We start from the raw sequence: 16,228 nt of genomic DNA on the forward strand, positions 1-16,228 counted from the left end.
GACATTTGTTTGTCGATAAATAGGTCGCAAATCTGTTACCAGGAATAGTTAGTCGTCTAAAAGCTAGTGAAAGTTCATGGACTACCGCTACTCCGGTTTCTCTTTTGACTATGGCTCAGTATTATGAACGTCGGGAATTAGAAGCAAAAGGTAGTGAGGATAAGAAGATTAAAGAATTAAAGACGAAGGTTATGTTGGCTCAAGCTTATGGTCCGCCTTTTAGAGGTAGTGATAGAGGTGGATGTGGATCTTATGGTTCTTCTTACATTCGTTTAAATTTGTCTGTTGATCAGTGTGCGTATTGTAAGAAATTTGGGCATTGGGCTGCCGATTGTCCAGCACTACATATTCAGCAGTGTTCACGTGGTTGGGGACAAATGAGAAATCGCTCAGGATATTCAGGACCTAAAAGAAGCACAAATGATCATACTAGGTATGATGCTAATGTACGAGGACAGGATGGGTTTAACACTTTTGATAGATGGAACCAATACCAGAGGCCTAACTATGTGCAGCCTGATTTCCAAGATTCTGCTTATGCATAGGATTGCCTAGGATGGGGTAAGGAATCAGTTGAAGTTCCAGTAGATCAGAGGGGTCCCTATGTTACAGCACATGTTTTGGGTTCTACTGATCAGTTTCTGGTTGATACAGGAGCTACTCATAGCACCTTGTCTAAACAATCGATTCCAAGGGCTCCCCTGTGTGGCTTAACCATTACATCGATAGGTTTCAATGGAACACCTTTCCCTAGCCCATTGTCACAACCACTTGCATTCCATGTTGATAAATTTACTGCTCCATGTCCATTTTTGCTTTCTCCAAATACACCAGACAATATTGTGGGTCTTGATATGCTCAAGTATTTCAGGGCTACAATACGATGCTCTCCTGAAGGGGTGTTATTTTGAATGATAATCATCCTGTGATGGAAAGAGTTTGTCTTGTTAAAGAGGATATTGCATTAGCTTCACTCCCTAGTACTTTGTGGGCTACTTCAGATACTGATGTGGGACAAATGATTATTCCACCGGTACATATAAGTGTCAAGGAGGAAGCTGTATTGCTACGTTTGCCTCAATACAAAAGTTCACAGGAGGGCGAAGAAGCACTCACACGAATTGTGCATGATCATATTGCAGTTGGAGTTTTTGAGGAAGTTCCGTATAATGTTTGTAACAGTCCGATTCTTCCTATTCTGAAAAAGGATACTGATACTAGGATTTACTGATTCATTATTGATTTACGACAAGTCAATAAGATTGTGATACCACAACATCCTGGGGTATCTTACATCACAACACTTCTTACTTTGGTTCCCCCGACAGCAACTATGTTCTCTGTGATAGACTTGAAGAATACTTTCTTTTCGATCCCTATTGATCCTGACAGCTGATATTTGTTTGGTTTTACTTTCAATAAATGATCATTTCGATTTTGCAGAGTTCCTCAAGGCTATACTGAGAGTCCTAGTATTTATAGTCAAGCGTTAAAACGACAACTTGATTCTTTTGTTTTACCTGAAGGTGTGGCTCTCATACAATATGTCGATGATATTTTGTTGGCAGCTGAGACCCCTGAGCAATGTGAAAAGTGCACTTTGTTCTTACTTTCTTTTCCTGCTTCACACCATCATAAAGTGTCTCGAAAGAAATTGCAATACTGTAGACCAAAGGTAACCTATTTAGGTCACCTTTTGTCTAAGGAGGGCCGTGAACTTACATCAGATCGTATTCAAGCTATTTTAGACACACCAGTACCCTCTACTCAGAAAGATGTTCGTGTATTCCTTGGTCTTACTTCTTTTTGTAGGCAATGGATATTAGGGTTTTCACACATTGTCAAACCTTTGCTAGCACTTTTGACTAAAGATACTCCAATTCCCCTCTCATGGACACATGAATGTGAGACTGCTTTCGGGCAGCTAAGATAAGCCCTTTGTTCAGCACCAGTGTTAGGTACTCCAGATTACATGAAGCCTTTTGCACTTTACGTACATGAGAAAGATGGATGTGCATTGTCAGTTTTAGTACAGACACATGGCGATAAGCAGCGTCCCTGTGCATATTTTTCAGCAGTACTTGACCCTGCCGCTCGAGCGTTGCCTGGGTGTTTTCGTTCTGTTGACGCAACAGCTGTGTCAATACGTCAGAGTGAAGGGATAGTTTTGTCACAAAAGCTGTTGGTGTTAGTACCCCATGCGGTTGATGCTCTTTTATATCAAACAAAGACACAACATTTAACTAGCGCTCGCCTGACAGGATATGAATTGACATTGCTGGCTCCTCACATTACACTGAAGAGATGTGCAACACTAAATCCAGCCACTTTGTTGCCATATCCGGTGACTCAGCCTCAGTCACAAGAAATATATGATTGCATATTCCTTACCGAAGAACAGACAAAGGGTCGTATTGATTTACAAGAAACTCCCCTTCCAGATGTAGACGGGGAATTGTGGGTTGATGGGTCTTGTTTGAAGTTGCCAGATGGTACGATCTCAGCTGCATATGCAATCACCACAATATACACGGTATTGGAGACAGCTCGTATACCACAGAAGTCAGCTCAAGCAGCTGAACTAATAGCTTTGACACGAGCATGTGAGCTTAGTACTGACTTATGTGTGAACATTTATAGAGATAGCCACTATGCTTTTGGAGTGGCTCATGATTTTGGTTTGCTTTGGAAGGAGAGAGGCTTTCTCACATCCCACGGGATGCAGATAATGCACGGAGAATTAGTGCATAACCTCTTGACTGCATTGACATATCCAAAGAAACTAGCTATTGTGAAATGTAGTGCACACAAGAAAGTGACCGATAAGATAGGGCAAGGTAATGCCCTGGCGGACCGCCTAGCACGTGAGACTGCGATGCAGCGAAGTACTACTTATATGTATGTAGTGAAGTCACCAGCTGAACTTTGGCATAATGCTAGACAAGACGTATTAAATATACAGAAATCTGCTTCTGTGAAAGAACGTGAGCAATGGTCTGAAGAAGGAGAATTGGATGATGAGGACTGTTGGCGGAATAAGCAGATGGATAAATGGAAATTGCCTATAGCTTTTGTACTACCTATGGTTCAGACGGCACATGGGCTGGCACATGTTGGAGCTTCAACAATAACAAAGTTGCTTACGCAAGTTTGGGAGCATCCAGAAATTTCCAGTACAGCTAAGAGAGTAGTACAGTCTTGTTTGATCTGTTTACAATATAATCCTGGAAAAGGGACACGTACTCCTGCGGGAGGGTTTGCTACACCAACTGCACCTTTTGAAGTTCTACAAATGGACTATATTCAGCTTGAACGCTGCAACAATTTAAAGTATTTCTTGGTGGTGGTATGTGCCTTCAGTAAATGGATAGAGGCGTACCCCACAAAGGATAATACTGTCATTACCACAGCGAAGGTGCTTTTGAAAGAATTTTTCCCTAGGTTTGGTGTTTGCAGACTTTTATGGAATGATAACGGACCTCATTTTGTTGGGGAAGTTATTAAGTATGTCCTGAAAGGATTAGGGATCAAACAGAAGTTCCATGTGGTTTTCCACCCACAATCAGCAGGGTTGGTGGAAAGGTATAATGCTACTTTGAAGCTGAAGTTAGCGAAGATACAGGCTTCCACATCCTTAACTTGGCCGGATGCATTACCTTTGGCATTATTGTCTATTAGGTCAGAGCCACACTCTCAAATCTGCCTTAGTCCTTACGAAGTGGTGTTTGGAAGGCCAATGAACATTTGGGGAGTTCCTAAACCAAATTCTGTATATGATGTACCTTGTGTCCTGATGAATGATTATTTGGCACAGTGAACTGACAATTTGATTTCTATTCATCAACAGGTTCGAGAAGCACTTCCTGAAAGATCTACAGATGAAGGCCATGAACTCCGACCTGGTGACCAGGTGATGATTAAGTCCTTTGAAAGATCAAACAGCTTGGAACCAAGGTGGCGAGGCCCATAACAGGTACTCATTGCGACAATGACAGCAGTTCGAGTGACGAACCGAAATAATTGGGTCCATAGTACTCACTGCAAGAGAGTGCTACCTACCTTGGTGGAACCTGCTGTGCTGACCGATCATCGAGAGATTTTGACTACAGAGAAAGGCCGTGCTATATCACCTGACGAATCTGCAGAGTTTTTCCCGGACCATACGATTTCTGGAGTGTTGCGATATAATTTGAGACGAGGAAAGACCCCGTAGTGCTGGAGAAAACTGGTTGAGCTACCGCCCTGGGTTAGTGAAACGGAGAGCCAATGTGGCAAGGGGGGGGTATCAGCCATGCATTAGAGTAGTGACACCCGTCTTGGCCCGTGGTGAAGAAATCAGCGGCTGCCCAGGGATAAGAGCTCCAACAATTGTTTTTTATTAATTTCTGAAAGGGTCGATTATCACTGTTGCTAAAATGAATAACAAACTGATCATTAGTACTATGGGGTTTGTTGTTGTTTTGGTGGTTATAGCAATAATCACCTGGTTTGTTGAAAAGAAGGCTCCTGCTCATGAGTTTTTTGTTGCCACTACTCCAGTACCTGAGGATCACTATTACTTTACCCTTCCCTATCAGGAGCAGAAGCACCGTCAATCGTACTTCAATAATACTTTCATTCAGATGTTGCATCACACTCATAATGCTACAAATACTACTAACTGTTGGGTATGTGGAATGACACCTGCGCATCAAAAGAAAGGAGTAACACCTTTCATTCCTCTTCCTTTTTCACACAATGGTTCTTGTCAAGCTTGGTATATGCTTTTGTGTGCATCTGGAAAACGTACAGAGGGCGGACTTCTTTTTTGCCTTAATAAAGTATGCTACCAAGACAAAGATGCGTATCCCCAAGCCAAAGGAACTAAATGGGAATGGTAAGCGTGTCAACCAGACAATGTTTCAATACAATATGTCTTCACAAATATAAGAGACTCTGACAAGAAAGAACAATTTGTGATTTCTGTTACAAAAACGAAAGCAGATTTATGTATACGTAGCATTGGGCGAATTCCAGTAGGGATAAGCGATTGTACCTTGATTTTAACTATTCAGGGTGTAAATTATAGTAGTTTTACAGCTTCACATAATACATATTTTGTTTGTGGTAACTATGGATATTACCAACTACCTGCTGGGTGGTCAGGTGTGTGTTATGTATCTTTTCTATTACCCCCTGTGTTTTTGGCCCCTGCATCATATCACCGAGATTTTAAACTGTTCAAATACATCATTAAAAATAGATATAAAAGGACAATAAGTACAAATGAGCTAGACCAAACGGATACTAGCCTGCAACAATATGTTGAATTTAATTTAGGGTTGTTCTCCTTTGTGGGTGCTGCGTTAAACAGTATGAAAGTGAGACGATTGACTAGTGTTGTGGAAGCTGTTACCAATCAGGCAGCTCTGGCACTTGGGAATATTACAGAGGAGCTCCAAATTGCGAGGATTGTAGCGCTCCAAAATCGTATGGTACTAGATGTGATATTAACTGATCGAGGTGGTGCATGTTGCATCATCGGTAGTAGTTGCTGTGTTTTTATTCCTCATCACTCACCTTCAGTATATGATGCAATATCTAAATTGCATAAAATTGCTGCAGAAATCCACACTGAGACTGGTACTTGGACTTTTTCTGGATGGTTTTGGGCTCTTGTTTCTGCTTGGGGCTGGAAACTACAGACTATCCTGTGTGTAATGATTGCAATATTTTTCACATGCTGTATCTGTATTCAGTGTGGTCCAATGTTCTGCTCCATGTGTATTACTGCTTGTATGCCTACCAAAAGAGATATTACATAAATGAAAGCACAACATATGTTAGATAAGGAAATAGTTGAAATGATGAGCATAAATATACAAGATGAATATTTAGATTATCCCAGAAAGACTAATGTCTTCAGCTAATGCTGAAAGGGTTGTCTGTTGTAACTTAATAGCGATTAGATTAAGCATTAGCAGAAGACAGCTTGTATTTAGCAACTATTGTGAACATTTTGTGGAATCCATTTGTATTCATGGCAGCCATTTTCTCTGCCACATGCTGCCATGTGCTCGCCATGTGCTCTGTCCTACCTTCCCGTTAACTACTCTTGAAAATCTATCTAGTGACAAGTTATATTTAGCATCTCCCACTTTGCACATGCCCAGTAAGATCTGCAGCTGTTAGTAATCAGTAACAGACAGTAATGTATCAACTAGTCCTTGAAACTGTTAGCCCCTCCTACCTGTCGACTGTGCATTTCCATATGACCTTACATGTATGTAAGTCTTGCTTCTATAATTGTACCACCTTCTTTTAGCCCCTGTGTGGGTATAAAAGGAGCATGCTCTCTTAGTTCAGTGATCTACTTCAAACATTACCGAATGGTGCTGTTTGAACTGTAGTACCACCTCATGAGGTTTAATAAACTTTGTCTTTTATTTCAGTTTCTGTGCCAACTTCTTCCTATACGATCTGAGGACTTTTTGCAGAGAATGGTGAACCCCTTGCACTAGTAGGCCTTGCTGAGGCTTACTTCAACACCAGGGCTTGGGTTTTGCAGTCCATGGCTAAAGAGGTGATGCGCAGTGCTTCCCTTCAATTTTTCCAGTGGCTCTACTCAATGGGCTACAGGGCAGCAATGGTTTTCATGATCCCTTGGGCTCAGTTTCACCTCAGACCTTTGTGGATTCATGTACTGTCCTTTTGGAATCCATGAACATGAATCTTCAATCTGATGGTTCGTGTGTCTCTGACGGTCCTTCCAGATTTGGGTTGGTTGACAGCACATGGCAATCTATCCAAGGGGGTGCCTTTGCAACTGGATCCTCTGCTGGTCTGGACTACAGATGCCAGTGCTTTTGGTTGGGGAGCATCTCTGGCAGACAGGTCTCTGCAGGAAAGGTGGTCTCTTCAGCAGGAGAGGTGTTCTTCCAATTGGAGGGAGCTGATTGCAGTTTAGAGTGGCATGGGCAGCAAAAAAACGATGGATTTAGGCCCAGATCACTGTACTGGGGGTGAATGTTTGACAATGTTCAGCATTCCGTCCATCACTTGTTGTTTTTGCTTTGTCGCCCTAAGTGGGAAGGGTGTGCCCAGACGTGGGTCCCGTGCTTCCCATGCCACTGGATTCAAGCTAGCCTGGCTGATGAGGGGTGAAACCCCGAAACCGGTCCCAGGATGCTTGTTTCCAGTCCAGGGAAGACCTGGCCTAGCAGTTTGGGCTGGACTGTTCCCATGGGGAACAGGGTCAAGACTGATTTGCATATGGCTGGGTCCAAACTGGAATGGCATGGGCAGCAAAAAAACGATGGATTTAGGCCCAGATCACTGTACTGGGGGTGAATGTTTGACAATGTTCAGCATTCCGTCCATCACTTGTTGTTTTTGCTTTGTCGCCCTAAGTGGGAAGGGTATGCCCAGACGTGGGTCCCGTGCTTCCCATGCCACTGGATTCAAGCTAGCCTGGCTGATGAGGGGTGAAACCCCGAAACCGGTCCCAGGATGCTTGTTTCCAGTCCAGGGAAGACCTGGCCTAGCAGTTCGGGCTGGACTGTTCCCATAGGGAACAGGGTCAAGACTGATTTGCATATGGCTGGGTCCAAACTGGAATGGCATGGGCAGCAAAAAAACGATGGATTTAGGCCCAGATCACTGTACTGGGGGTGAATGTTTGACAATGTTCAGCATTCCGTCCATCACTTGTTGTTTTTGCTTTGATGGGTTTTGGCATCTTCTAGTGGAGCACATTTCTATGGTGCATTCTGACAACCAGGTGACTGTGGCATTTCTGAACAATCAGGGTGAATCTGCTCCAAGTCACGCAGTGAGGTTTCTATGCCCTTGCTCCAATGGAGGGAGAGGCATCTCCAGTGTCAGGTAGGACTTCACATGAGGGGGTGGAAAATGGGGAGGCAAATCACCTGTCTCTCACATGGGTGGTCTTTCTTCAGGAATGCAGGAGGTTTTGTGTGACTTTTCTGGACCAATTTGTTTTTCAGCTCAATACTCAGGTTCCCCGGTTTTGTGCTCGCACCCAGCACACCAGGGCCTACGGGGTGGATGCTGGCAGAACAGCTTGCTGTTTGTCTTTCCTCCAATTGCTCTCATTTCCTGGTTCCAGGTTTTTTTGATGGGGAGACCAATGTGGTGGTGGTGCTGTTTTGGCACATTGCTCTTGTTTCCCAGCCTCAAGCTCATAACAGTTCAGGGTCCCTGGATGATTCATTGCTCCCCTTCTCTTCTGTGGTCAGTTACTTCTCTGGCTGTCCCAAGGCTTTGGCCTGCATTACTACCCTGGCGGTGAGTGATAAAGTGGTGGTAATACCTCCAACAGGCTGAAGGTAATTACTGCCCAATTATGACCATGGGGGTGATAACTCCCATGGACAGCCAATGTACCACACCAACCGCCAGGGTGGAACCAATTCTCACATCGTCGGTAGCGGGCAACAGCCAGGTGGGAGACAAACTACCGCCCACCATACTAAAACACTTGCAAATCCCCACCTTTTCCAAGGCGGTACCAACGCCATCAAAAGCCTGGCAGAAACACATCACAGAAGAGAAAAGACTCAGTATCAGAGACACAGGGAAGAAGAACACCGCTAGGAACCTGAACTGCAAGTTTTCCCGATGATCCTCTATGTTATACTCCACTTGGAACACTAACCCCGGTGAAGATGATGACGGTGAGTACAGCCGCCTACCACACAAGGGAGGGAGGAAAATGAGAGTGACACACACACACACAACACACACCTGGCACACAAACATACAGACACCCACGCCATACACAGGTCCAGCTGCACACGAAAAACTATTTGCCCCTGAATAGTGCAAGGATAACAGGAATGGACGAAAGTGATTGTATTGAAATCAACATCAACATGTAAAAAATGTATCAATTTGTCAAAGAAACAGATTTGTACACATGTACACAAAGGGACACTGCCCAGTTAAATTTTCAAATGGCCCACCTGGCCACAGGGCACAGTCTAAGGCCCAACTTGAATCCTGACCTCATCCAGATAGAACTCTCCAGGGGCAGCCACCCCAGGAGGGCAGCACCTCAGTGGGATGTGGGAACAAGCCCACTGGCTCTAGATGGGGCTCCATGCCCATTGCTCTGTCCTGGGGAGTGCAAGGCCACAGTCTCTGGAGTGGGTGACTTTCCCACTGGTTCTGCATGGGGCAACATGCCCATTGCTCTGTCCTGGGGAGTGCAAGGCCACAGTCTCTAAGGTGGGTGACTTCCCCACTTGTACTGGATGGGGCAACATGCCCTTTGCTCTGTCCTGGGAGGGCAAGGCCACAGTCTCTCAGGTGGGTGACTTCCCCACTCATTCTGGAGGGGGCACCACGTACAGCAGCCCCTGGAGGGTGGCCTACATGGGTTCCGCTGGCAGTGATGGCTGCAGTGTGTTGGCAGATGGAGGTGCCTCCTCGGCAGACTCTGTAGTTGATGATGGCTGTAGTGTGGTGGTGGATGGAGGTGCCTCCTGGGTAGTCTCTGCAGTTGCTGGTGGCTGCAGTGTGGTGGTGGATGGAGGTGCCTCCTGGGCAGCCTCTACAATTGCTGATGGCTTCAGTGCAGTGGTGGATGGAGGTACCTCCTGGGAAGCCTCTGCTATTGGTGATGGCTGCACTTCCTCAGCTGGCAGTGGGGACCCCGTGACAGCTGGTGGTGGTAAAGGTGTCACCATGACAGCCTTTGCTGGAGTAGATGGCTTGGACTGCTCCATTACATGGGGCGTGGATTCCTTACCCTTCCTGGCAGGTGTGGATGGCTTCTTCCCCTTCTTGGATGGAGGTGCAGGCTCCTTCCTCTTCTTCTTGCCTGGAGGTGAAGGCTCCTTCCCCTTCTTGCATGGAGGTGCTGTTGCGCCTCTGTGCGTGTCTCGAGCCGAACATTTGGCTTGGGCCGCGGCACGCGGCCACAAGACACGCAGCACCCCTAGGCTGATCTGCATTCTCCGAGGCCCCAAATTGGGCATGGGGCCTCGTTTTCCTTTCCTACACCGCGCTCACAGGCAGGTCTGACCCCCCACTAACCTGTTCTTTTCTTTTCTGCTTTTTCATGCCATCTGGTTGTGCCTTCCTTTATGTTTTTTCTCCCTTCCCGTATTTCCCTTCTTTTCCCAGCATTCCTTGTTCCCTGCTCTCTATGGCTCCTAGTCCATTCTATTCTATGTATCTTTTCCCTATCTAAGATGGTGTCCTTGTACTTCCTGTTGGTCGCTTCCTGTTTGTTGGTATTTAAGGGCTGTGATTCTTTCTCTCCTTGCACTGCAACACTTTCTGTTTGGATGGTGGATTTACGCAGTGGCGATGTTCCGACTGTCTCCACCTCTACTCCTCGTTTCTCTGGTGAACCAACTAAACTGCGAGAATTCCTCGATGCATTAACTGTGTATTTCGCCTTCCGACCTACCCAATTCTCCCATGACAGGACAAAGGTGGGATACCTTATCAGTGCGTTAACAGGTCCTGCCTTGGCCTGTGCAACCCCAATGGTATCATCCAATGACCCGGAATTGTCGGACTATGCCGCCTTCGTGAATCGGTTTAAACAGATGTTTAGTCGTTCAGAATTGGAGGCCTCTGTGGAAGAAGCCTTATGTGACATCCAACAAGGCTCACAAGATGTCCTTCAATATATTACTCGCTTTCGACAGCTAGCGGCGGAGACCACCTGGGTGGAACGAACTCTGGTGACTTTATTCCGTAGAGGACTTAAAGAAGAAATAAAAGATGAGTTAGTACACTCTACCCGAGTTGAAGATCTTCGTGGTCTGATGGATCAAGCTCTTTCCATCGAATACCGTCTCCAAGAACGACGATTGGAGAAGTGAAAGAGTAGAGGAACTTCCCAGCCAAGCACTTCACGGGCCTTTCTGCATCGTTCCGAGGAACCTCGTCCTCCCGCCAGAGACATAGAGGGTGAACCTATGCAAGTGGATACAACTTGAGGCCCACTTTCCGTTAGCGAGCGGGAAGACAGACGTAAGAAAGGATTGTGCCTGTATTGTGGTGCTGCCGGCCACATGCTTCGTACCTGCCCCGTTCATCCTCAAAGGCCATCGGGAAACGCCACTTCCCGTCCTCTGTAAGAAGGGAGGGGACGGGATCATCGGCTATACCTTCCATCAGTTCATTCAAGGGCAAAGCCACAACTTTGTTTATGTTACCTGTGATGTTACAGTTACCGGACGGCCGTCAAGAACGAACAATGGCTTTACTTGATTGTGGTGCTAGTGGCATATACATGGATAAGACTTAGGCCACTACTCAACAAATACCAACAAGACCCACAGAAATTCCAGAACAAGTGCACACAGTGGATGGATCCTTAATATCCTCTGGTCCAGTTGATACTACCACCCTGACACTAAGTTTACAATTTGGTAACCACCAAGAACACATCTCCTTTGATCTCATATCATCCCCCAACCATACTAACATTTTAGGAATTCCATGGTTCATAAGACATAATCCTTATGTAAATTGGGAAACCCGGACTATTTCCTTGTCCTCACAGTTTTGTTATGAGAACTGCTTTGCTTCAGACACTTATTGGTCACCTAAGAGATTGATGCCTACTGAAATTACTACCGGATCTTCCATCAATATAGTCCAAGGAGTCCCTGATCACTATTTAGAATTTTAAGATGTGTTCCAAAAAACCATCCAGACCTGTGTTACCCCCACATCGAGATTACGATTGTACTATTCCCTTGGAACCTGGAACTATTGTTCCCTTTGGGAGGATGTATTCACTCACAGAACCCGAAAGGAACGTTTTAAAGGAGTATCTGGAAGAAAATGTACATAGCGGTCTTATTGTACCATCGTCCTCTCCGGCAGGGGCTTCCCTCTTTTTTGTACCCAAGGAGACAAAGGATCTTCGTCCCTGCCTGGATTTTCGAGGCGTAATAAGATAACTATAAAAGACCAGTATCCTTTGCCCCTCATCAAGGATATATTAGAGGCAGTCAGAGGGGCTCAACGATTTACCAAACTGGATCTACGGGGAGCCTACCACCTTTTACGTATTAAAGAAGGAGACGAGTGGAAGACAGCTTTCAGGACCACATTTGGTCACTATGAGAACAGGGTTATGCCATTTGGTCTCACTAATGCCCCCTCCATTTTCCAAAGATTTATGGACTCGGTGTTTTCTGATCTTTTGAACCAAACTTTTGTCATCTACTTAGACGATATCCTTATTTATTCTAGGCGTCCTGAACTGCATTCCTCTCACGTGAAACAAGTCCTCCAAAGACTCCGGGAACATCAACTGTCTTGTAAACCAGAAAAGTGTGAGTTTGACAAGACTGAAGTCAAATATCTGGGTTATCATCTAAGTCCCACTGGCATAGCTATCGACCAAGAAAAGGTACAAGCCATCCTAGATTGGCCTTCTCCTTCTTCTATTAAGGAAACACAATGTTTTCTAGGATTGGCTAATTTTTATCGGCAGTTTATCTTAGACTTTGCAAAACAAACCAGCCACATAACTCAAACATTAAAGAAGGAGAATTTAAAGAAAGGCTTTGTTTGGACTAGGGCAGCTGAAATAGCTTTTCAAGGTCTAAAGAAGGCTTTCACTCAAGCTCCTATATTGAGACACCCAGATACTAACAAACAATTTATTGTTGTTACAGATGCTTCTGAAAGAGCCATCGGAGCTGCCTTACTCCAAAAACAACAAGATGACGGTCTTGAACATCCTGTTTTCTATTTGTCCCATGTACTCTCTGTGTCGGAACAACATTACTGTCATGACCACACAAACTTGCCAAGTCAAATCAAAGAAGTGCATGAGAAAAGCAAAGAGATATCCTCAGTGGAGACAGCAAAGCCCAAACTGGAAGAAGGTTTGCAGAGTAATCTTGCGCTTATTTCAAAGGAAGAATCAAGAAGAGAAGATCCAAGATGGCCGCTGTGAGTCCTGAAGGTTAGTTACAGTTCTAGTCTTGCAATCAGTTGGTTGCTAGGTTATGAGCTCTCCAGCTGGAAGCCTTGCACTTCAACTGAGGTCTGACAGGAATCAGCTGTGTGGAGAGAGAGCGCGCTTCAGAACAGAAACTCCTGTGAGGTAAAATTACATTTGAAGATTATATTACAGAAAACGGATAAATATTGTCAAGGTTTATTCGAAGAGTTTGATAGTAGACCGTTCCCGTGGAAGTCGGCAAGGCTGCAGAGTTAATGTATGAATTAACCTTATGTTTACAAGGTTCTTGTTTAAGATATTAAAGTCAAAGAAAAAACTAACTTTAAAAGAGCAAGTATCTACAAATGTAAAGGTTATAAACAAAGGCCAAGTTTAAAGGAAAAACGAACTGTTAACAAATAAGCATTTACAAATTCAATGGTAATAAACCAAAATAGAGTTTAAAAGAGAAACAAACTTAAATAAACAAGCATTTACAACTACAAGTTATCGACAGATGTCGAAGTAAGGAAGGAGAAACTAACTGTAATAAACAAGCATTTACAAATACAAGTTATCAACAAATGTCGAAGTAAGAAAGGAGAAAAGAACTTTAATAAACAAGCATTTACAAATACAAGTATTGACAGAAGTCACAATAAGACAGGAGAAATTAAATAACATCAGCTGATTTGAAGAACGCATTATCACAAACTATATATATATATAGCAACATAAAACCAATCTCTAACAAAGGTTGAGAAGTTCTTCCAGAATCAGTAATAAGCATTTTTTTAAGAAGAGCTATCATTTATAGAGAGAAGCAAGGCTACAGAGAACCCAGGGTGAGTGAAGAAATAATAGAATTAAAGAGAATTAGGTGTTGAGAGTAGAAAGTGAAAAACTGATGTTGTATGTCCCTAGTAATTGCGACTGTGACTCTTGCAGGTGCTGTATCCAATCTTAGATGTGAAGAGGCAGACTGAGTACTGGCGTTCATCATCTCTGTGGCAGTCTCTCTACCATCCCATTCCCCTTTCCCCCTCCGGGGTACTCAGCACGAAGGATTAATATTCGTTGTGAGTAGCTCGGGTCGGGACTGAGGAGTTATCTTCTGCTTCTGAGGAAATCGAATTGAAGTATCCTGACAGATTGAAGTGCCAATCACCCTAATTTTAGGGAAAAAACAGATTTCCTCCTGAGCAGAATGGCAGAAGGAATTGATATAAAAGCATTAGCCACCGTTTTGGAAGGGTTACAGAAACAATTAAATAACACCATAGAAGAAACAGTCCAAATAAAACAGCGAATAAATGAGTTAGGGAACACCGCTAAATCAAATGAATCTGTGTTTTCACAAATCCCTAGCCCTTCACAGTCTGCAGGTATATCCACTCAAGTAATTCATGCGGTTTCCCCTATTATTCCTTTGGCTCAACCCGAGCGCTTCGGTGGGGATCCAAATAAGGCGCAGATTTTTCTGACCCAATGCTCATTGCATTTTTTATGTAGACCAGTCATTTTTTCCGAAGACCATTCCAAAGTGGCATTTATATTGTCTTATCTAACAGGAGATGCGGCTGCATGGTCCATGCCAATAATTTCCAGAAATGATCCTGTTTTATATCATTTCCAAAATTTCAAGGAAGCGTTCTTAAGAATATTTGATCGGCGAACTGCAGCTCAAGCCACTGACAATGAACTACTGGAAATCAGGATAGGTAATAAAGATCTAGTAGCCTATCTGGCTCATTTCAATAAACTCATTGTAGAGACTGCCTGGCCGGAGTCAAAAAGAGCCGCCATATTTTATCGTGGACTGAGAGATGAATTGAAAGATGCCTTAGCACAAGTTCCAAATAGACCCACCGAAATTTCTGAGTTAATTGATCTTGTGTTACAGATTGACCACCGGTTAACTGAACGAAGAGCAGAAAAGAGAAGAGAGTATCGACCATTTCGCCTGAGAATTGATCGTGTAAGAAATCCTCATACGAGAGCCGGAGAAGGGATAACGATAGAAGAACCAATGCAAATTGATTCCATCCGAGGTCCTTTATCTAAGGAAGAAAAAGAGAAAAGAAGAGTGAATCAACTATGTTTATATTGCGGTGCATCTGGGCATTTTGTTAAAAACTGTCCCAAGAAACCCAAAGCTCTTCAGTCGGGAAAAGGCCAGCTTCATCAGTAGAGGGAGTTGCCCTGATGAAAGCAGAACCCAAGACAACTCCTTTAGATCAACGAGTGGCGAATACCTTACAAACCGGAGCGCCACATTTGGTACAAACAGTATCAGTTAAGACCCTTGAGAAGGAAATTCAAGGGATCTCAGTTATGATAGACTCTGGAGCTACGGGCAACTTCTGTGATATCAAATACACTCGTAAAATGGGTATTTGATTTATCAAGAAATCTACTTTGGAAGTAGTAAGAGCTGTGGATGGAACCAATCTTTCTTCAGGACCCATTTCCCATGAGACCAAACCAATTCAGATGCAAGGTTTTGGTGGACATCAGGAGCAGATAATCTTTAATTTGATAGATGCTCCACAATTTCAACTCATTTTGGGCCTGCCCTGGTTTACAGACCATAATCCACAAATTGATTGGAGCAAAAGAACGATCAAGATGAATTCCTCTTACTGCAAAGAGAATTGCTTTCATGATGGAGTGGAAGTGTCCACCAAGTCCCAAGCGGCCTGTTTATCATCACACTCTTCAATGATCTGTGCACTAAAGACAGCAGAAATCCCAAAAGAGTATGAGGATTTAGTTGCCGTTTTTGATGAAAAGAAGGGTGAGAAATTGCCACCACATCGACCCTACGACTGCAAAATTGAACTGAAGCCAGGAGTGATATTGCCATGTAGCAGAATATACGCATTGACCGAAGCAGAAAATCAACATTTAAAGGAGTATTTGGATCAATATCTTGCTAATGGTTTTATTTGTCCTGAATCTCCAGTGTCATCCCCACTATTTTTCATACCAAAGAAGGATGGGAGTCTTCGAACTTGCATTGATTATCGAGCCCTCAATCAGGTTACCATCAAGAATCGATACCCACTGCCTTTAGTGTCAGTTTTATTAGATCAAGTAAAGAATGCTAGAATCTACACCAAATTGGACCTGCGAGGAGCATATCATTTGATTCGAGTGGCTTCAGGGGATGAATGGAAAACCGCTTTTCGGACTCGATACGGATTATTTGAATATCAAGTGATGCCTTATGGGTTATGCAATGCTCCCGCTGCCTTCCAGCATTTCGTTAATTATATATTACGAGAATTCCTCGACCGAATTGCC

This window comes from Pleurodeles waltl, chromosome 6 (assembly GCF_031143425.1).
Source record: "Pleurodeles waltl isolate 20211129_DDA chromosome 6, aPleWal1.hap1.20221129, whole genome shotgun sequence".
Taxonomy (NCBI): Eukaryota; Metazoa; Chordata; class Amphibia; order Caudata; family Salamandridae; genus Pleurodeles; species Pleurodeles waltl.